The sequence below is a fragment of the Schistocerca piceifrons genome, chromosome 2 (genome assembly GCF_021461385.2).
Source record: "Schistocerca piceifrons isolate TAMUIC-IGC-003096 chromosome 2, iqSchPice1.1, whole genome shotgun sequence".
NCBI lineage: Eukaryota > Metazoa > Arthropoda > Insecta > Orthoptera > Acrididae > Schistocerca > Schistocerca piceifrons.
The window spans coordinates 439,539,525-439,563,926 of record NC_060139.1 but is presented as its reverse complement, the minus strand read 5'-3'; the positions used below and the strand labels follow the sequence as shown (position 1 = coordinate 439,563,926).

The 24,402-nt window shown below is 36.9% G+C and overlaps 1 long non-coding RNA gene across 4 annotated transcripts in view; it reads right to left on the bottom strand.

Moving 5' to 3' along the window:
* Nucleotides 1-2,883: 2,883 nt before the first annotated feature.
* LOC124776979 overlaps nucleotides 2,884-24,402 on the bottom strand; it is a 55,510-nt gene continuing 33,991 nt past the window's right edge. For 2 of the 4 annotated variants that reach the window (XR_007015674.1, XR_007015673.1), the window contains exon 4: nucleotides 2,884-3,674. This is a non-coding gene — a long non-coding RNA (uncharacterized LOC124776979). Of the gene's footprint in view, nucleotides 3,675-24,100; nucleotides 24,350-24,402 lie in introns of those variants that run through there. The other 2 variants (XR_007015671.1, XR_007015672.1) reach the window with 2 other exon arrangements.

Sequence of the window (24,402 nt, the reverse complement as noted above, 5' to 3'; positions counted from 1 at the left end):
TGTCGGCTGTGCCTTCGGCGGTCCGCACCGCGGCTATATAAATAAGAACGTGCGAGCTAGAGTAAGGCCCCCAGTTCTCTTCTAGATTCGTATCAGCGTGCACTCCATGTCGAAAGCCGCATCGCGTTTGTGGAGTTGCAAGGAACAGCCTTGGATGCCATATTACGTAACTCGATATGCACTTAACAATGACTTCGCAATGGGGTAAAGTGTTAATTATCAATTTTGGTGAGCATTCACTTTGAACATTTACATCTATAAGGATTATTGAACAGTTTTGTTATCTATGGATAATAGGATCCGCACAATAGACACTGAACAGCTCTGATAGTACAATAGCTGACGTGGGTAATCATATGTCTGGAATTTTATGCTTTATCGTTTTCAGAATATAGTGAAAATTGTTATAGTAAACTGCATTTTCTATGAATTCCAGACATCATCCTAAATCCTCAGAGTAATGAACTTCAATTATCAATTACTTTTATTGTCCATCAGAGTGGGCAGTGAACTTTAATTGCAGGCATCATGTTTTTGCTAATCGCTTTCTGGTTGCCAACATTGTAGTTAGAGAGCCTGTTTTGAGAACAGCAACAGACAAATAATAGAGTAATAACTTTATTTTCCACCCGCCACCCCACAAGATGGTTGATTTCTGTCACTCTTTTAACACTGCACTGATGGATGGGTGTTCTTCATTGAAACCAATATATGATGTAAGGTACTCATTTCATAATGTCATTTTCATGCTACAGACACATTGTTTACACCCTGTATTCACCAATTACACTGTTCTTCCACAGAAGTATGAAGGAGTTCCCATTTTATGTACCTATGACCTTTGCATAATCATGCAATATGCAACATAGACTTACAACCTCCGCTGTTCATCTTTGACCATCAGTCAACCAGTAATTTGGATAGTATATTTTCAGATTGCACAATTGTTATGACTGCACTGATGTTTATTCTACGTTGGAAAATATGGTTGCTACCTGTGTGCCATATATGTTTGTGATTTTGTACTTATCTGCATACTGGGACACCCAGTTTAATAGATCTTTATGACGACTTCACTTAAAGTTAATTATACCAAAAATGTAAGTAGTATTAGTATTTTTAATTTGCATTGGAATGGCATAGTGATGTTAAATTTTGGTCCTTCTGACTTTATATGCATTTGTACAAATATTTTTCAGTGTTTTATTTTTTAACGGTTTAAGACTGAAATAGAGCAGTTTTAGAAAATACGTTTGTCTCTTGCAGAATCCAGTGGAAATTGTTCGAGGTACAGGAACTGTCTTTCATTTAACCATCTGTAATCTCCACATTGACGTATTGAACCATCCTTCTTGGGTACCATGTAAAGAGGATTGACTCACACACATTTAGATGGTCTAATGATGCCACTGACCAACACGAATTTAAGTTCTTTTTCTGCCATTTCCATAGGCATTGGGTCTAACCGTTTTACCCCAGAAAACTGGTAATATTGTATTTGGCACCATGTTTAATTTCACCAGGCACCAAATCAGGTTTAGTTATATCTGGATACTGTGAAAATAGGTCCATAAATTTTGGTTTTTGAATCTTGGTTCTGAAGACAGTACCCCCCCACCCCGCCGCCCTCTGAGATTGATACAACTTTACCCTGAGAACTGAGTTTTGTTTCATTAAGACATTTCACTCCAAAATTGACAGTACAAAGTTCGATCCCACAATCTAAGAATTTCAGTACCATTAGCAGCATACAATTTATATGGTGACTCAACATAAACCTTTGAGTTAGTTGGAATTACATCTCCACTGTCAACTATAAACAAACAGGTTTTGTGGCCACTGCTTCAGGTAGCAGAACTTGTTGCTAATTCAGCTGCTGATCTGTGTTTCCCTTCTTGGACCACTTACATGGAAATGTGCATTTTTCAAGTCTGTAGTGCTGCCTGAAACAAAAATGGTAATAACAGTTCTTGCCCTTGGGGTTTTATTTTGAGACTTACTGTGTCTTTTACTACATCAGTGGTCAAAGCTTCTTCGGCGAGACCTGCCTCGATAACAGTTGACATTGCAGTTATTTGTTGTTCTAGCCCTGAAATTCTTGTAATTATGTCACTCCTAGCTACCAGAACATCCTGTTCGCTACAAGCCTCACTTTTCACGATGGGGATTCATTTCTACTATTCTGTCAGCTATTATAGCCACTTTTTTTAGTTCCTCTTCACTGATAAAGTGTTCCCTATAGAATCCAGAAGTTTTTCTAGTTAGAATATTAACAACAACCTTTTCTGACACACTTACTCTGCCAAACTTAAATGTTCTGTTCTGATTCCTATCAATGTGATCTCTACGGACTCAATGAGTTATTTATTTATTGTGTGGCAGGTTTTCTATTCTGCATATATGAGAATTTTATATGGAATTCTGGACAGTATGAACATCTACGAACAATATTAAAAGGAATCTACATAAAAATTGTTTTTATCAGGAAAGGTCACTGGCTACTGAAAATAGTGACCAGCGATTTTTTTTGAAATTTAAAAAAAAATCTGATTGCATTTCATTGGCAAAAATTACATCATTGACAGGCAATAATATAAACAAAGTTGGGTTTTGAAGAGACTAAACATGGAATACCCCTTACCATTATACTCTCTTTAAACAGGAAATCGTCCTGATCTGGGAGAGGAATTATTAGTCACAAAAAAAATAATGTGTTTCCCTATAATGTATACTGATCACTATTTTGAGTTGTTTTAGTTTTGGACACTTTACAATAACATGAAATCTGGATGACTCCAGGACTGCAGAACATTTTGAAGAAGCTGATAATACCAAAATTTTTATTACCAATTTGTATCAGAGTATGGAAGAGTATAAAAAGTAACTCATCGAATAATCAATTATACAAACATTCTACAATTATAATGTACAAACATTAAATTACAATAAGCTTTATTTTAATAATTATTCTTAACAATTAATCCAACAAACAAAACTATAAATTCATTTAAGTGGTCCTTACAAGAAGTTTAAATTGAACTCTTCTATACACTTAATTCCAGTATTTTCCTTACTTGTTGAAAATACCATACATTTTTTGTTCTTGCATAGCATCAACTTCTTTGGCAGTATATTTCTTTGCGCCAAAGTATACACATCATACCAAAATGACAAATTACAGACTGTATCAGTTGTTCATGTTAAATAGGTAACATAGCAGATTTGTGAAAAGGTAAGCTTTTCTTCCATTTTAAACCATTTAAACCACACACTATGTGTACATTTTATTTCAAGCAAACCATTTAACCAGAGATAGCATCTATGATTGTGTGTTAATTTTACGTACCCAGATATTGTGAATAATTGTGCATATAGTAGGTCTTGCAGTTCAGACAAGTCAAAAAACAGACAAACTCTTAACAACAGGAAGGACATTAGAATTTCTCATACTTAGAAACCAAAAAAATCATTTTTAGAAGTTAACAATTTTATAGTCTAGGCTAAATCTGCCACATACACTAAACACAAATTTATTTTCTTCAACAATAAACTTTACAATTTCTGTACAATTCACTTAAACATTGACAATTGCTTATGTAGCACTAAACGTTCTTTGTTTATCAGCCATTTCCAGTTGATGTAAATAATAGCACATTTCTAATAAGCAGCAGTACCTAGAATAAGAATTTTACAAGACATGAAACGGTTTTGAAAAATATCACAAAAAAATAAAAGGCAAGTCCACAATTTTTTCCTAAGAGACCTATTACACTCATGAACACTGAGTACAAGACAATACACACTGATCATTTACGCTTTTATGCAGTTTGCAATATAGATGGCTTGGGAAATTGGTGGACACTAACATTAATTATGACTGAAAATAATCACTGTTACCCTAAGACTACAAGAAACAGCATTTCCATCATCTTGCGAAAACATCACAAATCTTAGATGAATATGTATTGTAAAAAATTTAGAATGCCTCTCACGTCCAATTACTTTTGGTATATAAAATTTCAAACTACAATTTGTAGTTATTACCTTTAAAGCACTGTTTAATATTGGTATACCAGCTGATCAAAAATGCAAGTGAAACAACTTAAAAATGTCTAGTAATCAAAAGAAAACAACCAAAACTGTTTTGGATAATTCAGTTTTAGAACAAGCCTCTCAAATCTCTTATTTAGGCTGTACTGTAAGTTTTGATTGACTCCAATACTGAAAATAAAATACACAAATTCCAAGTTGTCTGTGGTACCATTTGCAGAACATTGGGCCATAAAGTACAAAAAAGAGACCATCATGAAATTCTATAAAGTGATAGCAGTTCCTAAAGAAGCAAATATTTCAAACAGCAGAGATGTGGTTCCTAAGGAAGACAAATAGCTGCACAAGAAGAGAGATGATTAGACAAGAAAATATCAAAACAAATTAAATATTCATGAATGAAAAAGATCAAAAAATATTGTGAAGATTGGAGATAACACATGAGAATACCAAGTCACAGAATTCCCCAGAAGATCCTCAACTACAAGCTAAATGAGAAGAGAGATACTGGAAGACTTCAAAAAGATGGGAAAGATTTTGCTTGTGGGTTCAGAACAGGCAACAGGTTAATCCTTGAAAGGAAGATGTCACAACAAGGATAAAGAGTTAATTACAGCAACTAATAGATAAATTGTGTTTTACTATGTCTTAGATTGGCAAGGAAAAATCAAGACTGTCCACTGGAATGCTGAGAGAGATCTTTTAAAATGAAGTTCCTAGCATAAATATTTAAGGGTTGTCTGCTGGCTTACTCATTCATCTTCTGCAATCTGTCATTTGGCATTAACTTAAATTTGAATCACAAAACAAAAGAGACCAGCATTAGGACATCCCAAATGAAATTGTGTTAAATTATGGGTCCAACTAATATTGTCTATGTAGACAACTGATCAGTGCTAATATCAAATTGCAACCAAGGTTCCAAACAGAAAACTCCAGAAGAAGAATAATTACCAAGACCAAGTAGATTCTGACTACATAATTAGTGTTCATACAAAACACATTTTGACAATGCACTATACTGGATTTGGTTATCTACAAATATCCCAACTGTCACTTTCAATAATTTCATTTCAAACTCATTTAGTACGATTGCAGTCACTCTGGTACATTCATACAAATTAGCAGTGTGAATAATTTTACTGGAAAAATACTGAGTTACTTTGACGCAATGTCGGATCTTGTTGGTTTTTTTTTTTTAGGATGTGCAGAATTAAATATTTTTAAAGGAACACTGTTGCAGAATAATTTTAAACGGCACAGGAAAACTAGTGCATCAAAAGAAGGGAGAATCAGTTAGCTGAAGAGGTTACATACAATATACAGTACATAATAAAAGCCAGATTAGGTACACAAAAAATGGTTAGAAATACATATTCACACCTGTGCTGTAGGCGGATACTAAAGTATATGAGTATTAAATGCTAATGTCTACTAACATTATCAACAGAAGTTTATATCTGGCTGCTGTTCTTCTACATGAAACTGGTAAAGCACTCAACTTCATTTTTTGAATGATCCCAAACACTATGTTCTGCAAGAACACACTGATACGTCTCTTGTCCATATCAATATAACAATCCAGTAATACCACAATCCTACAAAAATCCAGTTTGTAACTTTTACACCACACCATTTCAGTCTGACAAAGACAAGTACAAACTTGATAATGCTTCCTATGTCCCACACTGAATCCTAAATGATATGCCCATATTAAATGCATGGGCAACAAAAACATTCTAAAGAAAAAATCTGATTCAGTTGCTAGCACTTTTCTAAATTTATTCCACAACCAGTTTCGAAGCTTAAAGCTTTATTTTCACGTACCACCAAATAATTATGAAAACAAATGTGTGGCAGTCAGGCCAGGCAGTTAATGGGTAATCAAAACCCACAATAGGAGCATAGGACCAGCAACCACAGTGCCAGTCTGGACAGCAGGTGTTCACCAACTTAAATATTTTGTACATTTATGAGGGGCATTTGAAAAGTCCGTGCAAAGTCAGAGATGGCACCACTAACATGTATCAGGGTCATGTTTAGTTGTTAGCATCTTTGGAAAGAACGCACACCAAATTTCAGCCACATTGGTCTATTTCTTTGTGTTTGGAATTCATGTGAATCAAGGAAGTCAAGTGACTGTCAAAAAATGGATGAAAAAGAATGTCATGTGGTGATTAAACATTACTTTATGAAAGGCAAAACGCCTCAGGAGACTAAAGAGAATCTTGATAAACATTATAGTGACTCTGCACCTTCAATTAGTACAGTTTACAAGTGGTTTTAAAATTTTCGGAGTGGCCATATGGGCACAAGTGATGCTGAACATTCTGGACACCCTGTGGAGGTTACGACTCCAGAAATCATTGATAAAATCCATGATATGGTGATGGATGACAGAAGAGATAAGGTGCCTGAGATTGCTAGTGCTGTGAGCATCTAGAATGAATGGGTACATGATATTTTGCATAAGCATTTGGACCTGAGAAAGCTATCCGCAAGATGGGTTGTGCGATTGCTCACACTTGACCAAAAAGTGTTGAAAGGATGGTTTGCAGCTGTTCAGGAAGAATCCACAGGACTTTAAGCCTCGTTTCGTCACTGTGGATGAAACATGGATACATTACTATACTCCTGAGACTGAACACCAATCTAAACAATGGGTTCCCGAGGAAGGATCTGCACCAAAAAAGGCAAAGACCATTCCTTCAGCTGGAAAGGTTATGGCGACTCTTTTGGGATTCACAAGGGATAATCCTCATTGACTATCTGGAAAAAGGCAAAACTATTACAGGGGCCTAGTATTCATCATTATTGGACCGTTTGAAAACCGAGCTGCAAGAAAAATGCCGGCAACTGGACCGCAAAACAGTCCTTTTCCATTACAACAATGCACCAGCACACACCTCAGCAGTTGTAGTAGCAAAATTATTGGAAATAGGATTCTAACTCGTTTCACATCCCCCTATTCGCCAGGCTTGGCTCCCTCGGACTACTATTTGTTCTTCAATTTGGAGAAATGGCTGGGCAGGACAAAGATTTTATTCAAACAAGGTGGTGATTGCAACAATTAATAGCTATTTTGCAGACTTGGACAATTCCTATTATTTGGAAGGGATCAACAAATTAGAACAGTGTTGACGAAGTGTATAAGTCTAAAAGGAGACTATGTCAAAAAATAGAAAAGGTTTACCCCAAACAGGTAAGTAGTTTTTATTTTTGTACGGACTTTTCAAACACCCCTTGTATAAAGGCCTTATTCACAATCAACCAAAAATATTAATTATTAAGTATCAAAACTGGATGATCACTAGATTTCTGTTCTGTGAAACCAATAATTCTTTGCTTGTTACACAAGAAAATGATCTTAATAAGGAACTATAAGCATTACTTGTATACTGAAGACACACTAGTGAAAATAACTGCTGAAAACAAGTGTGATTAACATAATGCCAGAAACACGAACCCAAAATGATTCTTGTTGATTAAATAACCATTTTGATCAAAGAATAAGCACATTAACATGAAGTGTTCATTTTGTTTTCAGAAGGGAAAAAACAATGATATGGTCTGTCCAAGTAAGTATCCAGTAATAACTGACAAAGTTTTGCAAGATTGTAGCTCTAATAGTCATCCGCTGTTTCAAGGAATCAGTCTTGATAATGGTGCCCTCTGGCTATAAGGCAGAGTTCAATAATGTGTGTATCATTTGGCACTAATTACAACAGACAAGCAGTGAAGAGTATTCCTACCTCTGGCCACTTCTTACCAAGCATACAGTAATAATACTCTATTCAGTATGGCCACTTATGACAAAGCCTGGTTATTGTTAAGTCAACACTACAATGCTTTTCATAGGTTTTATAAGCAAAACATTAATGGACAAGTTGTATCTCACAGTTTGATAACAGTCTCAGACAAAAGATGATTTCCCAAACTATAATTAATGAAAATTTAATCTTACAGAACTCAAAATCACAGTTAAAATTATGTGAGAATCTGTGGGACTTCACCTCCAAAACTTTAGCACAAAACAGTAATCAATACAGTAAATCGGGAAAGATTTCACTACCTTGGGCCCTAATCAATAAGACTGATTAAGAGATCTGATTCCAATGGATCAAGCAGGTCACGAAGAAAGGAATCTGAGCTGCTTTATAAATGTACAAAATATTTGATCAGGTTAACACCCACTATCCAGAAGGACACTGTGGTTGCTCAAGACTAATAGAATATTTTACACAGGATTCTGCCCTTTTTATTGCTCATGAAAACCACACTCTGCGCATGTTGTACCGCCACAAAGCGAGGCCTTCACAGAACAGTAATTCAGTGTAGATCCCTAACGAGTTTTTGAGAAGACAGAAGAAAATGGCGGCGAGGTGGGGGGGGGGGGGGGGGGGGGGGGAGTGAGTGGGGGGGGGGGGGGGGAAGGCTATGAAAATTGTTTTAGCATGATAGTGGTGATGGCAATGACGATGATGATATAATAATATTTCATGAAAACTCAATCACATTCAATCAATACCTAATAATTTAATAATTTGTTGCCAAAAAACAAGTGAAATTTAACTTACCTCCACAAAAAGATGCTTGCTGTATGATGAAAACACCCTTCTAGCATAAGAAGTGCTGTTAGCAGACATGCATACAATAATTTGTTGGGATACAATGCAATCAGGAAACTGGCTGGCATAATTACAGGTTCTGTACTGCATATTTTGTCTCCTGGTGTTCCAACAGAGTATATTCAGACTGTTAACAGATGTGAAAGTTTGGCACAGTGATCACAGTATGGACACATACATGCACTTCCTCTTGGACAGCCCATTCAGTCCAAGTATGTTCCTGTTTCACTTGCTACTTGCTACTTGTTACTATTTTCAGCAATGCCCACAATAAGTTAAACTTCACGTTGCAATGTCCACACAATTTCTGCTTCACCAGTGCTGCACACAACATGATAGCCTAGTTCACTTAAGGAATTTATGACGTGCATAGGTGGTCCTGTGGAACAGATTTCACTGTATCACATACAATGTTATGTCATGTCATGTAAAAATCTGTTTAATAAAGTTTAAGGTTTACACATTAAATCAAAATCATATTACACAAGGACCACTACAAAGTACACAATATACTGTACATTTCATAACTGAGATACCAACATTTTACCTGTCCAAAACTACAGGTACATGCACTACATTAATAAGAAGTGGAATAAAATCTTGCCCACACTTAATCAACAAAACTGCAGTATGAAAGCTATGACATTCTTCATATTTCATTAACAGCTAATGTCAGAATAAAGGAACAGGATGTGTGTGTAAAGAGGTCAAGTGATGGATGGATGGATGGATGGATGGACGGACACACACACACACACACACACACACACACACACACACACACACACACACACACACACACACACACTTCCGTGAGAATAGAGCACTTTGGCCACAACTAACAGAATTTTGAGACTCCAATATTTAGGTCAAGGTAGGTATCTTTGAAACACGCACACAGTTCCTTAAGATTGTGCAACATACTGCTTGCTTCTGCTTATGTACTCTTAACTCAGTTTTCTGTCACAGACACACAATCTTTTCTTCTCTGGTATCACATGGTTCATTACTATAACAGTAAAAAATCATACACATGTTGAAATGTTTTCTTACACAATGTCTTACTTTGATTTTAATTTGGTGTCACTAAGATACCATATTCCGTTTTGCTCTTCATACCATGTAATCTGGAGTGGAAATTCTTCCACAATTTTCCTTATAGTCCATCTCTTTGAATGTACAGTCAATCTTTGTATTTTTATCACAAACTGTCAGAATACTGAAAACTGCCTTTCAGCTGGGCTATGATTTCACTTTCTGCTTTTTTTTTGCACTTTATTTTTCTAGTTGTGCCACGTATGTATGCTTCAGCACTGAGGCAGCTTTTTCAGTTTTTGCTTCTCATACTTTTCCTCATGCCTAAACCTCTTTTTCACAGTAGATTTACCTAAAAACTGGAGACTAGTATTTAAATAATCCAGTGCCAGATCAGATACTATTTCATCTTCACATACGTCTTCTGTGGAAGTACCAAGTGTAGCTAAGGTTACAGCTGCAGGGATTGCTGTGTTTTGTGATATTTACTGCAATTTCTTTTACCTAGCCTTTGTTTATCATCCACTCCTGAACTATTCTATACTCTTTCATGACCTTCTCCTTTAAATGGATTGCAATAATACAATTTTGGCTTAAAGACACTACTTCGGAGCACACACAGTTTGTATTACCAAATGTCTGTGTCACTCAAGGTTAGGGAGAGTATGAACTGGATACAGGTTGTTCAATATGTAATATTTACCGGACCATGAAGTACTGGGTTAAAATTAAATCAAAATAAGTACATGAGACTTCTGAACAAGGTGAACAATAACTACACACAACACAGCTAAAGAGTTTTTGTATGTCCATCTTTGCAATAGGAGATCTGGGGGCTATGGCCATTCACTACTGTAAGAAAATGAAACTCTTACAGCCACTTATGTGGTCATTATTGTGTATCTACCAGTTTCAGCACTTCAATGCGCTACGATCCATATATCTGATGGATCAGTGGCCAACAACTGGTTTACGCAGACTACCTGTAACTGTGATATCTCTCCAACCAATCAACTGTCAACTTGACAGGAATTACATCTCAAAAGTGAAGTGGAATGACAGTCTGCTTGAAAGCACTCACACTAAAAATACATTTACATCATTCATCAGTGCACTGTCAGATACATTCAAAACTGTTTGCCCAAAACCAGTGAGAAAAACTGGGACAGCTGCCATGAAACATGATCTTATGTATGAGCACAACTGGTTCACACCTGATCTACAAAGGCCTAGCACTCTGTCAATGATTTCCTATGATGCAAACTACGTAATCTTGAAGAACAAATACAGAACAGACTTTAGATTAAGTAAGTGCAACACAAATTATGATGAATAAGTCCCAAAATAAATGGAAAACAGCCTGAACTGTTGTCAAGACTCATTTGGAAGTAAAGATTAGCAAAAATAAGTCCTGTGATGCTGGTATCTCGCCAGACAATTTCAATACATTCTTCATTAATGCTGGTAATATGAATAACACTTGCTGCAACTGAACACAGCCATAAATATGTCAACATCCATAAATCATGTGAACTCCATCCTATAAAATTTTGACGAAGTAATTCCTGTCTTTAAACAGAAAGGAGTAAACGTAAGCAATAGTAACAACTACAGTAACAAAATTAAGTTTCTCAAAATTTGAAGACTTTTATGGTCTCTCAAATGCTGTGATCAAAAAAACTGTGGATGTAATAGCACATCCACTATGTTCTCTTATAAACTGGGTGTTTGTCAGTGGCTATGACAGTCATTACACAGCTCCAATTATACAGACGACGTGTGTGCATCACTCACAGTGAAAGTATGGTTTCGGGTCTGGTTTGTCAACAGTAAAGGCAACTGAAAATATTGTTTCATTTATACTACCATCATTTGAAGAGAGGTTGTCAGTTAACACTATCCTTTTGGATCTCAGCAAGGCACCCGATTGTTAGCCAAGGAATTCTGCTAGAAAACTCTATTGTTATGGTTTTATAGACTCCAGACTATTTCTGATGAGACCCTACCTGAGTGACAATAAGAGGTCAAATGTCTGATATCACACCTTATGTTGTGTAAATCCACATTATACAGATGATACTACTTTTGTTACAGCTAGGAAGGATTTGGGAACATTAAAGCAGGAAAGTATAAATCGTCTCTGAGCAGCCAGTAAGTGGTTCCAAATCAATGAATGGTGTATTAATCATGAAAAAAGGCTCCAAATGTTCTCTTTAACTCAGGTATTACAGATGATGGCAATGACGGATTCAGCTAAACTTCTTGGGATCTGTCTCTACTCAAAATTAACATGGATGATTCATACTAATGATTTCTGTACTAAGTTAGCAAGTGTTATATATTTGTTAGGTGGACTAAGTTCTTGTGTTAGTAATAAGCTACTGCTTAATACGTACTATGCCTTTTTCCACATCAACCTGACATTATATATATAAATTTGTCTAATACATACAAAAGAAACCAAGGCAGGCATAAATTTACAACAATCTGTCCACTAACATACCCCACACCTATAACAACATATTGACATCACAGTTATTAGACTTAAGAACACTCAAGGTAGTTACAAATACACGAGGTAAAACTCTTTAAATATTGCAAATACAAGCACACAATATGACACTGACAGTATTTAAAAATGCCACACACAAATGGCTCACAGAATAAGCACTTTTTACAACAGAAGAGTTCAAAATCTTCCCTAAACATGGTTTTAAGCGTTAATACAGTTTCATTTAGATAAAAACTTATTCATGTGAATATATAACATGCAATATGATGCAAAATTTTGTGTCTTGATAAGCAATAAATGATCTAAAATACCTTTTGTACCACATATTATTTGTGTAATTTTATATTTAACTGTGTGCAGACACAAAAGATGACATCAATTGCATTTTTAATGCTCGAAGATGAGTAATAAATAAAACAGCTGCTTATTGCATTTTGTTAGTGTAGTACTGTACATGAAATAAATTTTGGGCATTGTGTCTAATGTGCATTCTTCATATGCATCATGTTTATAGCAACATGCTGAAGAAATAGAAGTTTTTTCCCATGAACTTGAAGGAGGGATGTTTTGAGATATTCGAAGTCAAAGGTCAAGGACCTTGCATGTGAAAATTCTTAGAAGCCCACCATGTTGCATATCCATGTAAAGCTCTACTCATTAGCTTTTCAATTACACTGAAGAGCCACAGAAACTGGTACACCTGCCTAATATCATGTAGGGCCCCTGCAAGCATGCGAAAGTGCCACAATCCGACGTGGCAAGTACTTGACTCTTGTCTGAAATACTACTGGGGGGAATTGACACCATGAATCCTGCAGGGCTGTCCATAAATCCATAAGAGTATGAGGGGGTGGAGATCTCTTCTGAACAGCACGTTGCAAGCTAGCCCAGATATGATCAATAATGTTCACGTCTGGGGAATTTTGTGGCCAACGGAAGTATTTAAACTCAGAAGAGTTACTGGAGCCACTCTGTAGCAATTTTGGATGTGTGGGGTGTTGCATTGACCTGCCGGAATTGCCTAAGTCTATCAGAATGCACAATGGACATGAATGGATGCAGGTGATCAGACAGGATGCATACGCACCTGTCAGAGTCAGTGTCATATTTAGACTTTATCAGGGAACCCATATCACTATAACTGCACATGCCCCACATCATTACAGAGCCTCCACCAGCTTGAACAGTTCTCTGCTGACATGCAGGGTCCATGGATTCATGAAGTTGTCTCCACAGCTGTACACGTCCATCCGCTTGATACAATTTGAAAGGAGACTTGTCCGAGCAGGCATGTTTCCAGTCATCAACAGTCCAATGTCCATGTTGACGGGCCCAGGCAAGGCATAAAGCTTTGTGTCTAGCAGACAAAGGATAAATGTGTGGGCTTTCAGCTCCAAAAGCCTGTATTGATGATGTTTCATTGAATGTTTCACTCGCTGACACTTGTTTATTGCCCAGCACTGAAATCTGCAGCAGTCTGAGGAAGGGCTGCACTTCTGTCATGTTTAAGGATTCACTTCAGTTGATCAGTCCCATTCTTTCAGGATCTTTTTCTGACAGCAGCACTGTCTGAGACATCGTGTTTTACCGGATTCCTGATATTCACAGTACACTCGTGAAATGGTCGTACAGGAAAATCCCATTTCATCACTACCTCGGAGACGGTGTGTCCCATCGCTCGTGCACCGACTAAAACACCACATTCAAACTCACTCAAATCGTGATAACCTGCTATTTTAGCAGCAGTAACCGATCTAACAACTGCGCCAGACACTTCTTGTCTTATATAGGCATTGCCAACCACATCGTCATACTCTGCCTGTTTACATATCTCTGTATTTGAATACACATATGCCTTTACGAGTTTCTTTGGCATTTCAGTGTATATAAGTTTCCTTGATGTACAAAGTGTGGTTATAAAATTACAGGACTGATGCTATCACAGAGTAAGCAAGCATGCACCTAAGATGAATGGCCAGTAGCTGAGAAGCATGAAGCTTTCTAAATGAAGTATGGCATTTCTGGTGTCTGTTGACGAATCAGTAATAGCCATGGCCTTAGTCTGTGTAGAGCTGTTATTCTGCTTTGCCAGAAAAAAATAGTAAGTGTAATAATAGAGCAAGGAATTATTGCAAAGTTCACATGAAACTTAGAAGCTGCTACTAATATCTTTCTTTCACCAAAAGAAGTGTATCGTGAAGACTTAATTATGTACATGAGTTTTTGAGTGGTTTGGGTGTTTCCAAGATGACTGAGCAACCACTGAAAAGATGACTCTTGCTCAGGACACCCTTCAACTTTAGAAACTGATAAGAATATCGAAAAAGTACGTAATCTGATTCCATCTGGTCGCCTGTTGAGATTCAATGAATTGCTGAAACTGTAGGAATTGACAAAGAATATAAAAAGCAGCAAATTTCAAAGTGAACAGTTTAACAAGAGGAAAGAGTGTGTGAAACTGGTGCCAAAAATTGTCACGCTCAAACAAAAAGAAGTTCTTGATATGTTTGTATTGACGCTTTGAATACTGCTGAAATTGATCCTAATACTTTCGTGAAAGAGCGATAACATGTCACAAACCTTGGTTTATTACTAAGTGCGTGCCGATCCATGCAGTGGAGGGCCCAGCGTCACAGAGTGACAAAAGCTCGAATGAGCAAATCAAGATTCAAAGTGATGACAACTGTTTCTTATTCGCTTGGGCTAGCACTATGTAACTTACCTGTTCCCCAAGGTCAAACCTGCATTAAAAGGAACAAGGTTTCAGTCTGTTTAAGCAGTGAAAGAAAAGTGGCAAGTGTCCTCAAGGAGCTAATAAGGAAGACTTCCAGCACTGTTTCCATCAATAGAAAATTCACATGGAGTGTTGTTTAAGCATATAGGAGGGGCTTATATTGAGGATGACAATAACTAAACCTATACATTTTTTAAATAAAATTTTTTACTGCAACTGTCATTTTATTTTATAGTCACACCTTTTATCTGGATTAGATCCAGAATTATATTCATTTATGCTGAGAGAGAGAGAGAGAGAGAGAGAGAGAGGGGGGGGGGGGGGGGCACACAAATTTCACACAATTACTGAACTTTGCAGACCTGTAATTTTCTTCAAAATTGTCTTATACAGTGAAATCTCGCTTTTACACTTTTCAAGGATCTATGAAAAAATTGTGTAAAATGAGGGAAAATGTAAAATGTCGGAAAAAAGTTAACAACCTCCCTTGCATTTTTGTTCTGTATGTAAGATATACATACATAATAGTCACCAAGATACTTGTCAGGGACTTGTTTATTAGCTAATAAAAACCGAAGACTTAACTGAAAGTGTAACTATCTGGGAACTAGAAGTGTTTGACTTAATTTAATATGACAAAACTGATGTTTTATTGGAAGTCTGTTACATAAATAGTGAAATATTGCCTCAGTTACATATTTTTCTTGCTTAGCATGACATGTTACAAGAATTTATTTCTTGTTGTCAAGTGCAAATACTTACATAAGTATTTTGTGTGGTGTCTGCATATGGGTTGTTCTGCATCTCTTGCACTGTAGTAATCTTTTTGAAGTTATCAGATACTGTGCCGCCTCAATTACGTAGAAAACCACACACTTGCAAACTATCACTCACAATGTTTGTTTGAGAAACATTGCAAAAAATCTTTATGTAAATATTTGCACTTGACAACGAGAATAAATCTTTGGAGCATGTGTTCGTAAATCTTGGGGAAGGGGGAAGAACTTAACTAGTGCTGCGTTTCAAACAAAAACATTTGACGTAAGGTGAGCAAATGTGTCAACTAGCATTACAAGTGGCCGGACAACGAAACACACTAAATATGGTTTGAATAATGCAACTCAAGACGATCACAACAATCACGAAGGTGCACATGCACAGTGGAGATAGTTTGTAAATGGTTGTGATTGGTCATGATATTTTTATTCGAACAAAACTAGTTACTCCCATCAGCCACCATGTCAAGTAGCACTCTGCAGTGGCAGGAGATAAAGCACAAATTGTTCCAACTTTTACTCATTTGCCAGTTAGATCTGCTGCAGCACCCCAGAGTCAAGAAACAACCACATAACATTTGTAAACACTACTTGATGGCTGGTGCCATGCCATCATAATTTAATGTCAATTATGCAAGTTCTTTTCTCCATAAACATTTTTTTCATAAAGCATAAATCACGGGAAAGTTTATACGTTAATGCAAAATCAGTTGTGAATTAACAGTGTGAACATAGGAAATTTGAACGATAAAGCATGTCAAACGGTGGGAAAACGTTAATTTGGGGAATGAAAAAGTGGGGTGATACCATATCTCTGCAAATTGTTAGTTTATGCCTCTTATCTGTATCACTGATGGTACCAAATTTGAAAGAAATCTGAGATGGTCGAGTTGAGTATTGTGTTGAACTCTTGTGGAATTACCTCGTGTATCAAAGTATGTAGGTCTTCCTTGAAAATTCAACGTGTCTCCCATTCATCAAACTCAGACTAGACTAAGAAGCAACTACAATTTGTTGAAAAATTTGCATAACACTGCTTTGGCTTTTTCCAATAAATTTCATCCTGGCATGTGCCTTCTCCATGGCTACATTTATGTGGTGGTTCATTTTAATATGTTCCATGCAGATTAACTTGGATGTTTTATGGTCCCAACTGTTTTCAGTAACTGATCACTTATTGTGTAGTCATATATGTACTGTTCTGCCTATTTACACACATTACTATTTTCATGGCTCTGAAGTATCACCAAAAAGCCTCAAGATACTCTGACCAGATTAACTTTGCCAGTTACTAAAATGGATGTTTTTATTTCTCACATTTGCAGTAAAGTAATGAATGAAGCAAGGAAAGAGAAACTTTAAGCCACTTACCACCATCCGCCACCATAGCCATTTTGGAGGTGGCCTTCCTCCAACCTTCAGTAGGGTGACCAGGTGTCCCATTTCTAAAAGGACTGTCCCTTTCTCTCACTGTGTGTTCAGTTGTCCCGGCAATAAATGAATCATTTTTCCTTAGGTCCTTACTTGTAACTAACTTTTTCATTCAGTTCTCTAAGGGTTTTTATTTGCTCTATGCATCAGTTTTGTCTCTTATGTTTTTCATGCTTTCATACTGACATCCATGTGACACACTAATGTTCAAGGGAGTGCAATTGCTAGCTGTCATTTTTCAGGTATTAAGTTTTCCCCTTGAGCCATAAATATAGCAGAGAGCAAAAGTACACACTGACAGTGGAAGTAAGAAGAGAAGACATTTCACTAGCTTGCTTAGTTCTGGCAACTCTGGCGTGAGCTTCATATTTATCATTTTTTTGTGGTAGAAATAACACACAGAAATAAGATTTTGTGAAAGCCCATTATAGGCACATTAGAACACTAATGTCCTGCTTATCTGTAGTAACAAACATGAATCAGCTACACACTGTCAGATCTCATATTGACAGCAAATGCATGCAGCTCTTTCTTCCAGTTACTACCAAAAAGTACTAACAACTAATTAAGGAAGAGCAGTGAGCTGGCACCAGTGCATTCAATTTTTTTAGTGTTCACTTCGTTAGATACGTGTGTTAATATGGAGGGGGAAAATGTAGAGTTTCCTTTCTTGAAGCAAAATCCAACACTACAAACACAATGTATTTTATGCTGTTAAGTTTCTTCCACTAACGTGGAGGATGTGTCAGTACAACACAACACAAAAAGAATGTGAAGCACATGTTAGCAGTTTCCTTGAGAACTTCCAATAGCAAAATTTCCTTTTGTAAGTAAGAACTGAGCAAGATGAAAGTGTCACTGCTGAAGAAGGGCTGTTAGTGTTTCATACTGCAAAACAATCATTTATTCTGTTCAATGGTCTGCACAGCTCTTGTGGGAGAACTTTTAAGAAGAAATTCACGTGTTCCAGGAGAAAGTCCGAGTCAATTTTAGGGCACATTTTATCACCATAATGCAACACTTGAAGTGCAGTCAGAACTTAAAGATGCACCAAATCACAAAATTTTAAAATAATAGTCCCGATCATACACTACTGGCCATTAAAACTGCTACACCAAGAAGAAATGCAGATGATAAACGGGTATTCATTGGACAAATATATTATACTAGAACTGACATGTGATTACATTTTCACGCAATTTGGGTGCATAGATCCTGAGAAATCAGTACCCAGAACAACCACCTCTGGCCATAATAACGGCCTTGATACGCCTGGGCATTGAGTCAAACAGAGCTTAGATGGCGTGTACACTTACAGCTGCCCATGCAGCTTCAAAACGATTCCATAGTTCAACACGAGTAGTGACTGGCGTATTGTGACGAGCCACTTGCTTGACCACCATTGACCAGACATTTTCAATTGGTGAGAGATCTGGAGAATGTGCTGGCCAGGGCAGCAGACGAACCTTTTCTGTATCCAGAAAGGTCCGTACCTGCAACATGCGATCGTGCATTATCCTGCTGAAATGTAGGGTTTCCCAGGGATCAAATGAAGGGTAGAGCTAAGGGTCATAACACATCTGAAATGTAACTTCCACTGTTCAAAGTGCTGTCAATGCGAACAAGAGGTGACCAAGACATGTAACCAATGGCACCCCATACTATCACACTGGGTGATACGCCAGTATGGCGATGACGAATACACACCTGCAATGTGCGTTCACCGCGATGTTGCCAAACACGTATGTGACCATCATGATGCTGTAAACAGAACCTGGATTCATCCGAAAAAATGACGTTTTGCCATTCGTGCATCCAGGTTCGTTGTTGAATACACCATCGCAGGCGCTCCTGTCTGTGATGCAGCATCAAGGGTAACTGCAGTGATTGTCTCCAAGCTGCTAGTCCCTGCTGCTGCAAACGTCATCAAACTGTTCTTGCAAATGGTTGTTGCCTTGCAAACATCCCCATCTGTTGACTCAGGGATCGAGACGTGGCTGCACGACACGATCCATTACAGCCATGCGGATAAGATGCCTGTCATCTCGACTGCTAGCAATACCAGGCCATTGGGATCCAGCATGGCATTCCGTATTACCCTCCTGAACCCACCAATTCCATATTCTGCTTAACAGTCATTGGATCTCAACCAATGCGAGCAGCAATGTTGCAATACGATAAACCGCAATTGTGACAGGCTACAACCTGACCTTAATCAAAGTCGGAAACGTGATGGTATGCATGTCTCCTCCTTACATGAGGCATCACAACATTTCACAAGGCAACGCCGGTCAACTGCTGTTTGTGTATGAGAAATCTGTTGGAAACTTTCCTCATGTCAGCATGTTTTAAGTATCGACACTGGCACCTACCTTGTGTGAATGTTCTGAAAAGCTAATCATTCGCTTATCACTGCATCTTCTTCCTGTCGGTTAAATTTCGCGTCTGTAGAATGTCATCTTCGTGGTGTAGCAATTTTAATGGCCAGTAGTGTAGTTAAACATTTCACTCCTGCCAAAGGTATGCAGTGTGAAATAATCTCTTTGGAGAAACAGCAGAATTATTACCCAGTTATATCCTACGCATCTTAAAGTGTGATTTAGTGGAAAAGATCATCATCTTTTGCACAGGTCACTGTATCACTAATGTTGGTGAGTACAAGAGAGCTGGGACAATGTTTATTTCAAACTGAACAGTGTGCTCAAAATGAAAATTCAAGGCATTAGTTGTGTAGTTCACATGGTACACAACTGTGTACAACCAAGTGCAGACAATCTTCCTATAGATATAGAAATTTTAGTAAATAAAATATTTCAATATTTTCATATTTATACTGTATGTGTGGATAAAATGAAATCATTTTGTGTTTTAGTTGCTATTGATATAAGCAAGTTCTGGGTAGTGTTAAAACTAGATGGTTGTCATTGATGCCAGCAGTTACAAGACACTGATATGTATGAACCCCTTAAGTCTTATTTCGTGTCTCAGGATATGTGTCCTACATTCCTAAAACAGTTTTTTTGAGAACCCAAAATAGTCAGTTCCTTGGCTTAATTTTACATAAAGCCAACTAAAAATGCTTTCCAAGTCACTCCAAAAAGTAGAAAGAACAAAAAAATTTGCTATCAAATCAGCTGAGGAACTATAATTGCTTGAAGAAAATAATCAATTAAAGGAAATTTAGCATGTTTCAAACTTCAGTTATTTCTTCAATGTTAATTAATTTAGAAAATGGAGGTATTTTTCATTCTATCAAAACATGAAACTATAACAAATTTATTTTATGATAATTTTGTAACCTATTCAGAAAAGTGGGTTTCTCTGAAATCATTTCACTGAACCACAAAAGATGGTTCAATGTATTCCATATACATTAATACCCCAGAATGATGCGACAGGCGAGACCAAGCGATAATCATGTAAGCTAAATTTGTGTAATTCCGGATCCAATTTTGCATATAAATACACACCAATTAGGCCCTATGTTCAATTAGGGCCAGTGACTAAAGAAAACAATGTTGTTTAGAAAAAAATGTTCAAAAATACAACAAATTACAGTACAGTATGACACATTTCAACAAAGTAAACTGAAGTTATTGTGATATAAAAGGTTTCACAAAATCTAAATTGTCATCTGACAAGTAAAATTTTTTTTTCCTAGTCACTAACCAATTTTTTATTCTCCATTTTGCAGCAGAAATGCACATTTCGTTGGAATGTATTTTTTCTAAAATTTGTAACCCTTTTTCAACTCAACTGAAGTCTCCTGTCAAGTTTGCAACTATAATTTTATCTTCTATTTGAACTGTTTAAAGAATATGGCTGGTCAATGGGTTGATTTGGGGGAGGAGACCAAACTGCGAGACAATTGGTCTCTTAGGATTAGGGAAGGATGGGGAAGGAAGTCAGCTGCACCCTTTCAAAGGAACCACCCTGGCATTTGCCTGAAGTGGGGAAATCACAGAAAACCTAAATCAGGATGGCCAGATGCAGGATTGAACTGTCCTCCTCCCGAATGCGAGTCCAGTGTGCTAACCACTGCGTCACCTCGCTTGGTGCTGCTCATCAACTGTCACCTCTTGATGGTGAGAATCCAGCAGTTCTCGATTGTCATCACCATACACCTCTAAATTTAATTGTCTGCCAAGGTTGACCACTTCTTTAGTCACAATATCAATTTGATCAGGATATGGTTCCTATCCATCCAGGGTTTTATCTTTAAAATTGGATAGTTTTCCAGTAATTCTCACAACATCTAAAACACTGAATCATTTCCAACTAACGTGTTTTATAATGACTTCCTGGTACAGGTACATCAGCTGAAGCAGGCTGGTCGCATTCAGTGGCAAAAAGACTACTTTCACATCAAAATTAAAGCAACAGAAGGATGACCTTGTGCAGTGTCAATAGCATCACTTTAAATGTGATTTGTTTTAATTGGCAATAACATTTGACTTTATGTATGAAATCAAGACCAAAACAGTCCTCAAAAAGGGTAGCTGTCACCCAAGCTTTAGCAATTGACTTCAAAAAACGGGCAACCCAGCTTTAGATGTGGTTTTTAAATCTCTTTGATTTCCTGAGTGATAAGCTAACAGGTTTTCATTTGCAACCACCAGCTGTATTCTTGATAAATATCACTGTCAATCGATCTTTAGCGGCTTTAAAACCTGCAAAGGCTCTCTCTTCATGCACAACAGAAGTTCTTTTAGGCATCTTCTTACAGAACAGGCCAATTTCATCTACGTTGAATATGGTTTGGTTGGTACAACCACCGCCCTCTGTCACTGCCTCTAGTTTTTCTGGATAGAACAGCACAGCCTCTTTATTAGTGCTTGCTGCATCCACACTTTCTGTGGTGCTATGCCAATATCAACAACTTTTGTATTGGCTAAACCAACCGTTACCAGCTTTTACGACTTCACTTTTGGCCACACTCCCAGCTGCTTCTTTCAATCTTTCAGAAATGTGCTTAGCTTGACAGCACACTGTATTCTGATCAACAGAGCAATTTTTCATTCTTACTGGATTACCACACCATAATTTTAACATTGTTCCCATCTGGGTGATAATACGAATGATGTTTGAATTCAAAGACTGAGGCTTTTTCCATGGCTTCAAGAATTTTTTCTTAACCTTTTATAAATGGCATAACTGTTGATTCTGGTAGATCAAACACAAATTTAAATTTTGGTATCAAAGTCCCCATTAATATTAAAGTTTACATCACAGATAATGATTTTCTTTCTTTTGTTTGACGTAAATGAATCAGTTCTGTTCCATTTGGATGCCATCATTAGGAACCATTAATCAAGCCAGTTCCATGGCTAAAATGATTCCGCGTGAAACATGTACTAACCTGTCCTAAGTCCAACACTATGTAGGCAGTGAAGGAGAATAGAGGTGTGTGGTGCTCAAACAGATGAATCACATAACTCCAGATTTGAGTAAAATGGGATAACTTGAGCCAGGGTATTACTATGCTTAAGAATGTGGATATTTCATATATAAATATAGAGGTTCTTGTGAATTTTGCTCTTGCTGTACCAGGCACAAATGTTGCTAAGGAAAGAGTCTTTCCAATTGTTAACTGCCTTTAGATGGATGAAAATTAGAGTTGATAAGAACCATATTAAAGTTTTCATTTACCTCATTAACGCACTGTTAACATATACAAGTATATTTTATTTGTAACTAATATCCTGTTTTGTTCCGTTTTTCATTTCTCAGACATGTCCAGTTTTTTATATAAAAAAATCTGGTCACCATAACTTACAGTTTAATGTGAGCACCAGAGGAAGTGGCTGTTAAGAGTTCCAAAAGACTTGCAACAACATTTCTTTTCAAACAGATAAATTAATTATTTTTGAACAAGCATATTGACAAGTACATATTTATGCTTTCCAGTAATTTAGGTGGTTTCGTTGACATACTGATGAGTTTTTGTTACGACAGACTATAAGGACGTGGAAGCGCTTAGGATTATAATGCTTCTAACACTTTCTTAGCTTTTGTGTGTGTTGTGTACCTTGTTACACACAGTGTATGTCAACCGAATAACAACATTCTCAACACTAGACAACAGAGTTCTCAGATGAAAAAATTGGCATGTTCAAACTGTCATATTTTATCAAGTGCAGCAAACTAGCTAATCTTATTGCAATTACTTGTGATGTGCAGTAAAACAGTTTTATAATGTATATTTACCTTAAATGTAATAGTTATGTGATACAGTGAAATGAAGATATACATAGACATCCCACAGATTTTTGAGTATCCACTTGTTTTCACTCTTGTTGTGTATAACAACATGAACAAGTCAAGAAGGTGCTCTCGTTAGTTAATGACCAGGCATTAGATCTCTATTGCTGACAATGGGGCATGATATGTTCGAACTGTCTCTCAACTTCCTTCTTACTAAACATTTCACTCCTATCCACTGTGGCGTACAACACAAAAACCTATAACTAAACATAGAGTTCAACCATGACAAATACACAATGTACTGCATACAATGTGTGCCCCAGAATTTCTCACTAATGGAAGTTCTTACTACTTCACCTATTCTCATCAGTTTAAGAATACCAATACCGTGCACCTAGATCTGCGCAGTACCATATCTAAATTATTTTATACATGAGTTAGACAAGCTAACACCCCAAATACCAGAGAGAGAACATCTAGGCCCAATTATGGATACTCCAAAGCAGATAATATTCCAACAATATAACACGGAGTAGTGCTGATTTTCATAGTCCCTGTAGATATAACAATAGCCCACTGAGCAAATGACACTGTATACAAGCATGAGTAGATAATCTCCTATAACAGAAACCTTTTAAATAATATTTCACATTTAATTTGTAATTATGACTACAAATTTATTTTGTGAGAATGTTTTAAATGAAATTTACATTTCCTTCATAGGTGTTACAAAAAACTACGAGGACCTATTTCTCTTCTATTATGTCTTCAGATACTGCTTATGAAAAATTCAGGTTTATGCACATTTTCCAACTTTCTCCTCTTACTTAGTAATGAGATTTTACATGGGTTGCAGGTCACTTTCTGTGTTTACACAAATATTATCAGTTTTCTCCCAGTAAAATTTAAAAGGTTGAAGCTTTTTATGTTATCCACTTTTTCTGGTCATTCCCCACTTTTTGCACTTTTTTTTCCATTACTGTGGAAGAACCAAAAGTAACACATGGGCAACAGCTTCGTATCAGACATGTG